General features: G+C 39.8%; 1 protein-coding gene across 6 annotated transcripts in view; it reads left to right on the top strand.

The window, feature by feature from the left end:
- Positions 1-8,742, top strand: part of macrod2 (mono-ADP ribosylhydrolase 2) — a 473,980-nt gene that overhangs the window by 290,289 nt on the left and 174,949 nt on the right. The window lies entirely within an intron of this gene.

Here is an 8,742-nt window from a genome sequence, read left to right as displayed (position 1 = left end):
CTGTTACATTTTAGTTGAATTTAAGTTCCGGGGCATTCCACCCCCGTCTGTCTATTGCGTTCCAAGACAGCCGTGCTGTGATTGGATTTCATAAGGGCAAATTGTTAAATTGTTACAATGTAATTTAGAATTTTCTTTAAAAATAAATCTATATGTTTATTTAGTATGTTTGTTTTGTCTTTATGTGCTCGTGCTGTGTTCCCCAAGTGGTAGACCAGGACCCAGCTGCTGTAATGAGTAGTAGATTTTTTTTTTTTTTTGCCCCCTCTGGCTCGAATGTCAAACTCCGCTCTATGACTCTAGAGGGCAGTAGCAAATATTCTAGAGCAAATGTGATAATCTGCCTATATGCCATTTCATATGTTGAATTTGTTATTACCCATAGTGCTTTGTTGAAGCATGTGAATACTAGTTTACTAGAGTAGTAACTTAGAATTTGAAATAATGCAGGAAGTGCACATTTAGTTTCCATGCCTATTGTGTTTCCATAACAATGTTAGTGAGTAAATCTACTGAAATGGCCACCATAACAGCGGAGTATAATGCATAAGATGAGAAGACACAGGTAAGTAATTTGTGTCATGGCTGTAATAAACAATTGGAATTTGTACATCTTTGCCAAGTGCTAATCAGAACAAAAGGCATCAGTACATTGGTGGAGAGGGTTATTCCATTGTTCCCAATCATTTCATAGAAAATGAATTTCTGGGGAAGGGAGGGTCAAGTCTATTTTGACTTAAGATCCCCCAAAAAACGGTGGTCTCTTAAATAAAAAGCAAACAGTCCCCTAGTGAAAACGGATAACAGTAGAGTAAAGCTGCTGTTTAGAAGTGTAGATATTAACACAGCTTAACCAGCTCCTTTGATTTCCTTCTATATTTGTGTGGAGTCAACCACTCATTTAATAAAGAAGCTCTATTATCAGCAATACACATGTGGGCCTTCTCTCCACAGAGGCATGATTAAAGGTAAATATACTTAAGTGCCCCCTTGGCCAAGGACTTCATTGAGCCAAGGGGTACACTTTCTAAAGCTCACTGTTGGACCAGCATCCGGTTAAGGCATGTGGAGAAACGAAAAGCTGTGCACACAATGAAAGATTTGGATAATTCCATTTGCAATTGGACGTAACACTTTGCGACAAGACACGTGGGTAGAGAGGGGATTGATTGTGTATTCAGCAATAATCGTAAGGAGGGGGAGGGCAAGAGGACTCAAGCTGTGCAATTACCAGAAGAAAGAAACTACACAGGGCTCTTTACATCTGCGCAAAACATTACAGTTGTTTCTTAATTTCCTAATCCAGCACAACAAGCAGACTCAATGTGCCCTTAAAGAAGACTCTCCTTCTGGATAAATCATTGCCATATGTGCTCATCACTCTGTGATGCTTTAAGCTGCATGAGCAAGAGGATTTGACATGCTACCAGTATCAGTATCGCCTAAGATACTGCCTAAAATGCGGGAAGTACTAGAGTTTATGCACTGAGCCAATACCATGTAATAAAGCCAAAAGAAAATCTACGTTAAAGCAGTTTATTAATGTTCTTTTTCTGTTATCACTGACTGTCAAACTGGATAATAAAAGAAAATTCTGTGGTATTCAATGTTTGAGAATTTAACAACAAAAATATAAATAATTTCACATCCATGCAGTGCTTGTAGTATACAGCTGTTAAAACATAATAAAATATATGAAGCATTGGATCAGTACTCTGTATCGGCTGATACGCAAATGCAAGTATCAGGATCGGTATCAGGAAGCAAAAAATGGTATCGGACCATCTCTAGCCTAAAGCAATACCCAGGCTGTCCCTCAGATTTGATTTTACCCTAGTTGTCCAGTCAGGAACCTGGGTCCTGGAGGGGAAGGAGGCAGCGAGGCCTAATGATGAAAGGAGGGGATTTGGGGCCAGTGGTATCAACCTCCCAACCCCCCATACACACATACCTGTGTGTAGCAGCATGGTGACAGTGGGAAGGCCCTGGAGTGTCAACCCAGTTGTCTATGAAGTCTGTCTACAGAGCCACAGATACTGTATACAGGTCAACATGGCGGCTGCAGTCTCACTCATGATACATGCTCTTCATCAAAAAAATCTGAGTAGAAGACGGCGATTAGAAAATAAGACGGGAGATGCATCCAAAAGCATTCACTGCATGCAAAATGTAAAATGTGATACTTAGTGAACATGTGTTGTTACCAACCAAGAGAGACCGACTAGGCTATCATCCATTGCACTTACCCTTAAGCATTTATTCATTCAACAGCATCTACCTAGCTAACACATAAATTAACAATATTCTATTATTAATCTGTTACCACTCATGTTGTAAATTGTATGTTTTGTGGAAGTAAAAAAATTGCTTTTGACTTTGCTTAGATTTGGAGTAGCAATAAACAGAAAAACATATTTGTGTCTGATTTATTTAGTCTGGTGACAGTACTGTAGGTTAGTAAGCTTAGGTTGGAGATGTTTTCATATGGAATACTTTAGTAATAACACAGCAACATCAGTAATTAATCTTGATTCTATCATTATTCTATTACAGTAGATTGATATCTACTGTATATAATAACATTTTATTGAGCATATCACAAACTCTCTCAGGGTTAAGATAGTACCTATGCGGCATGTGAGCTGGATTTGTAGGTTTTTCTTCTTTTTTTTAATTGAGTTCTTTCAGTGTGTATGGAAGTTGAATTATCCAAGTGTAGTAAGTAAGTAGTTCTGATGTTCAGCATCTACTCAAATATTCCTATGATAAAATTAAGCAATACTTTTCCTCTGCAGGGGGTTTGTACTTAGTTAACAGGCAAGAATTCTTTGTTTCCCATCACTGTCACTCCTATTCCTCCGGGCAGCTTGACAGCATCTTAGTGTCAGGATTTTGAGAGTCCCTGGCTTTTAACCATCTCAGCTGACAGTACCTCTATTTCTTGACAGCTGAAATCCATCCATTCCGTTGCCACGTGACAACAGGAATTTTCTCCTGCCTACCCCGTCACTCTCCTTTCCTTCTCTTACATGGCTATGTTTTTTCTGGATTCCACAATCAATTATCTTTAATGGTGTTTGATGGGCGACGCATGTCAGAAATTGTGGAGTCACTTCCACTTTTTAGTGTCATTTAATCTTATTCCCACTGCTAACTGAGAGTTCAAGATTCTACTGTCACCAGGAAGGGACAAGGCGGGATTTGGAGGATGGCAGACATGGAAGCACTATTGGGATTTAAGTCTCTACAGAAGCTGTCCTATCCACAGACTACAGTCTTAGTATAGGCTCTGACTGTTAGTATTGTGTCTGCACAAAGGGACTCGCTTGGCACCAGCAACAAATAGCCACTGCTGGTAATGTGTAATGGTGAGAAAATATTGTGCTGCTCCCTTTTTTCACTTCAGCTTGGTTCAGCCGCTGACACTTTGCTGTCCATCATTAAAAGCTTAGAGTCTCACTTCCTTTCCTTGGCTCTGCAGGTGTATAATTTTCATGATTGATGTTACAGGAATAGTATTTTGAATATAGCCTACAAAATGAAATGCCATGTGGTGTCAATATTGCTTTTCTGGTGCATGGATAAGAGTGTGAACTTCCCTGCAGAGCCACGTCTAATTGGCTCACTTCATAGTTTGTCGAGGCTTGTCCTGTGGCTGTTTTTCAGTGCCCATTCACACCTTTCCCCCAGTATCCCCGCAGGTGGAGTGTGAAATCCATTTGTTTCAAGGCAGGAACCAAAGCGCTCTCTGCCCTGTGACAGACCATTTTGTCTGCTGCTCCAGACAGTTCCTATTGAGCTAAACTGGTGTAACTCGACAATATAAGTCAGGCGGCTAATAGTGAGTCATTAGAGAAACTTCAACCTGAACCCAAAGTGAGTGTTTCTGTCTTGGTGCAATGGCCACCCATTGTTTCCACGTTGTTCCAGTGATAAGCAGACAATTAGTGGTTCGACCAAGCATCAGCATGGGTCATGAATCACAAAGATGCATCATGTCAACCTGGTTCAACCTGGGCAGTACAAAATGAACCCCTTAAGTGGCCAGTTTAATAGCGGTGCTTCCATTGTGTGTTTTAGCTTTCTAGCGGCTTCACCACTGGAAGTGACATAAATAGGTCTTCACCCAACAGTGAAGAAGGGTCACTTAAGCAATGTTCTGTTCTTATGGCATGGTTAATGACTGACCTTTTGAAACTGTGCACAGGGATAGCCCTGAGAAATGAGTCTGCCATCCAGAACCACTGATAACCTGTAAGCCGACCTTGACTGCAGGTAAACACCAGGTTTGTTTGTGACTCTGTGTAACAGCTACGGCCATTAGCATGTTCCGGAGGCATTTGGAATCTGACATTCCTCAGAGGCTCTGTGTGAAGATGTAGTGCCTACTGCCACAACGTTTACTTCCTGACTGAGGAATAGCACAGGCCTAATGAGAGAAGGAAATCAAAATGCTAAATCACCACAGTTAGGGCACCACCTGTCTCTGGTGTGCCCTGGTAATTATCTTGCATCACTACATTCTCATTTCAGCCCACCGAGATGACATTAGCATAGAACAGGAATGGCTCTGCATAAGCTAGATGAGGCACTTGGCTGATTGCATGCCTGTCTTGACCCCCATGTCCAACACCCAACTAGCGGAAGCTCTCCAGATCATAATGAACCCATAGGATGTTTTCTGGCGTCTCACAAATAAACAAAGGGCTCAAATGTTAGACTTTGTATAAATTAACATTAATGACTTCATTATGTTTCTGGACACTGTTATGTTCTCACAATCAGCACTTCATTAAGTGGTGTTGGACACTTAATTGAAGTTCCTGTTCCGTTTAAAAGGTAGTTTGACAAGTTGCACAAGTGAACACCTGGCCCCAGACATAACGGATGAATGTTTATGAGCACCATGTGTCAACTTAATCTGCTTAAACCAAGGTAAAGTCTTTTAGCTGAATTGAAAACATGTTTTGTAATCTTATATTTGTGTGTGTGTTCACGCTATGCTTGAATTTGTTGTTTCATCCAAGTATTCGTTAAGTAGCCTAAGGCACAATGAGTTGCTTGAGGACTGACTGAGATTGCAGATTAGATTTCGATGGGTCTTTGAAACACAAGGTTTTTAAAGATGTTCCACGAACATGCAAGTGGTAAATAAGCTTGGGTGCTGTGTTCACTGCTTAATACCATTACATCATGTATGTCTACACATTAGTATTGTGTTTGTCTTGAATATCTGAATGCCTTTTTCTGCTTTAGAATAGAAAATAAATGAATAAAGAACCATGAAGTAGATAGGCTTAGGGATTATTATCATTGAATATATTTCAGTGCTGACTGCCTTGTTTCACAGGCTGCCAATGCTGTTGGCATTAGTTGTCAACATTAGAAGTTGTCAATCTCAAACCACTGTGAAACAAATCACCTTGTGATGGTGAGATAGCGGAGAAGTGAGGTGCAGATGAGACGGCTGATTATAGGAACACCTGTGATCTGAATACATTATTTGACAGGATTTATAAATAGTTTAGTAGATGAGTAGCGATACAGTTCAGCTCACCATCATGTGTCAAAAATGAATTATAAAAAGTAAGCTTCCTTTTTTAAGGCCTTACTCTAAACATACCTGTATGGGGATATGGCCCTTCTAAAATCAACTACCATGTGTATATGCCGTAATCATTGCAACAATAAATCTAAAATAATATATTACATACATACAATACATGTATGTGCACACTGTACGTGTGGCTGCTGTCAACAGATTGTTTGGGAAACAGACACTGTTGCTATGGTATTGGTAGCACTACAACAGTACCAAGATGATTAATCTGTGTCTGTGTATTATTTGTTTAGCGTTGTCTCTGAATGACCGGGTCAGTTTTTCAGCCTATTTAGTCTTACCCCGGTCTGAGTTCTGTCACATGTGCCTTAGGGACTTGGACCTAATAGCCTTTATCGATTCAGGCAATAGATGTATGAAAACCTACTTTCCCAGGTCTCATTTTAATGTGCCTTTTGCACCTATACACACCAAACTGTCAATTGGTTTCTGCATCTTTATGGAGCTGTAGGGGCAAGTTAGTTAATGATATCACCACAGTGTGAAGATTAGAACTCAATTACCTGCCTGTGCCATGGACCTGGGTTCTGGCCCAACATATTAATCATATTTCTTGATAGAGTTGCAGTAAGGTGGAAAAGAAGCTACCATCCACATGAAAAAGGAACTACTGTGCACGGGAGAATATATGGAAGTGAAGAAAACCATTTTTTTCTTTTACTTCATTTTTCTACAGGACTGTATTTAGACTATTTTCCTCAATGCAAAAACTCTGCCTTGCAATGCATACATACTGTCATTCATTAGTTCTTTATTCCTGTCCTTTGCAGCTTAAGCTCTAAGATCAAAAGCTTTCAATTATTGTAAGTCTTCTCAAAAACCTGTGAACTAATTGAGCCCTGTAGTCCAGATATAAAGTTCCATTTTAATATTCAAATCACTAAACTGTCCTAAGGCTCTTCTTATTGTTCATTCACGCTAAAGTTGTGCTTTGAAAAGAGTCTGAGAATATGCAAATATGAAGATGCACTTTTCAAAGCAAGCTTAAAAAGCTCTTGCTCAGGCAGACTAAATTGTAACATTTGTGCTGTGCTGTGCTGAATACGAGGGGATGCAGTCATTGTGGTTGTTTTCTGAGAACACTGCAAACATCATTGGACTACATATGATTACCAAGAAAATATTTTCAACCAACACAGAAAAATACTATGGCTTCTGTATAAATCTCTGCTATTGGAGTGAAATAACAATTGCATCTGTTTTCAAGACAAATCAAGCTGTTTTGAAAACTCAACAGAATTAATTGTATTTTTCTGATGTAGGTACAGCAGCATATCTTACCCGTCCTACCTTCAAGATATTGAAGGTCTCATTTGTTAAAATAAAATACTGCAAAACTAGGAAGTAGTGGAATTTTACTCAGCCCACTGGTAAAATAGTGTCTGATCTTCTGGAAAATTCAGATTAATGACTGTATTACTATTGTATTATATGGCTTGTTAAGATGTGTTAAGACTTAATACTGATTGACATATTAATAAGCCATGGTTTAAAAAAAAGCAGTTTTTGCACCATTGAAATACTAAATGTTGCAGAAATTCATATCTAATCTAGCTTTAGTGATATATTTCTCATTCCAACTCTACAGATGTCTTTGTTTAGCAGTCACCTTGTTTTTTTCTTTTATCATGAAAGATCATGTAAAAAACTTTTACATCTTCTAAAGGTCAGTATCTGTAGCAGCCCTCAGTCAGAGTCTGCCTAATAGAGGTGTGTTTCATCAGTGGACTCTTGTGCTTCCCGCGAGGCACATACAAGATGCACTTTTGATGTGGTTTTCTTTTGAGAAAAATACAAGACTGGTGATAGTAATGACATCGCCTGCAGTCCGCTGCAGACCCTGATTGAAGAGTCTATTTTGGCTTCAGGAGTTCTGTCAGTGGGACTCACGCTCCTGGAGCAGGTCACTGTGATCTTTCTGGCACCCGCTGGAGCTCACAAACAGTCTCCCCCCCCCTCCTATTCCTCTACAACATGTCCTCGTAGAGGGATGTGAGTGCCCAAGGGAAGCTTCTTTCCAGTCAGATGCCAGCCGCCGCTGCCTCCTACTGCTGCAGCACCTTCATTAACATACTGACAAACTTGACATGTATAAGAAAGCTTTATAAATCAATCATCATACTCTAGACACTAACAGAATGGCTCCTGTTGAGCCTCAACACTACCAGTATTACATAGCTTTTTCTGATGTTTTCTTTCTAATGTGTCCACCATCGCTCACTTCCTCTTTGGCTGTGATGAGATCAGACTGTAAAATCAATAAAGAAAACATTGCGGTTTGACAGTGATATGAAACACCCAAACTCAAGCAAGTCCGTAAAAGTGCCAGTTGTCAGATAAGCTTTGGATGATAAAGTAGCTGTTTTTATTTGCTTTATGGAAGAATGACTATTGTTTAGGTCAACTACAGTGGCTGAATCAGTCACAGATCATGATGTTTATGTCAAACAGGGATTGATTGTATTTTAGACTTACTTTAAAAAAACTCTACAACACTGCAAGTACGATGCAGGCCATTTACGTTAGGCTTTACATACTGTACATGCTGCTGTCAAAAAATCCAGGACATGTCAATCTATCCATATCATTTACACCTGCAATGTTTATCTGTGTTTACAGATGTTTGTGGTTTGGTTAGACACAAAGAACCTAATTGCTGTGTTAGTGATGAGCATTTGTGTGTTGTTCTAACAGGTGTGCAGTGTACTGCAGTGTTAGCAACAAAGAAAGGAAAAGCTTCCCACCCACACAACAGGGTGACTTTCAGCCCCACATTGCTTTGAAGTCGGATTCAAAGCATAAAACACAGAGGTTGGGAGAAGACAAGGGAGTGATTTCCCTTATTTTTCAACCATCCTTTCTCTTTTTGGGGGAGTGCAAGTTCAGTCTCTTTGTGGTCAGCTCAAGTTCACTTTCAAAGGCAGATGTGTCTCTCTCATCTGCCATTGTAAAACTATGGATTTTTACCAGTGGAACAGTATGCCTCTTGATTTCTTTGAATAGAACTCCATATGACTTACTTTTTTTTTTAGAAAGAAAAAGTGAGTGCTACACAATTGCTTGAACACATTGTCCAACTTGAACACGGAGTGACAACCTAACACTGGCGGGGGGGGGGGGGG

Source organism: Etheostoma spectabile, chromosome 17 (assembly GCF_008692095.1).
Source record: "Etheostoma spectabile isolate EspeVRDwgs_2016 chromosome 17, UIUC_Espe_1.0, whole genome shotgun sequence".
Lineage (NCBI taxonomy): Eukaryota > Metazoa > Chordata > Actinopteri > Perciformes > Percidae > Etheostoma > Etheostoma spectabile.
The sequence above is the reverse complement of the archived record's forward strand: the minus strand, read 5'-3'. Positions and strand labels throughout refer to the sequence as shown.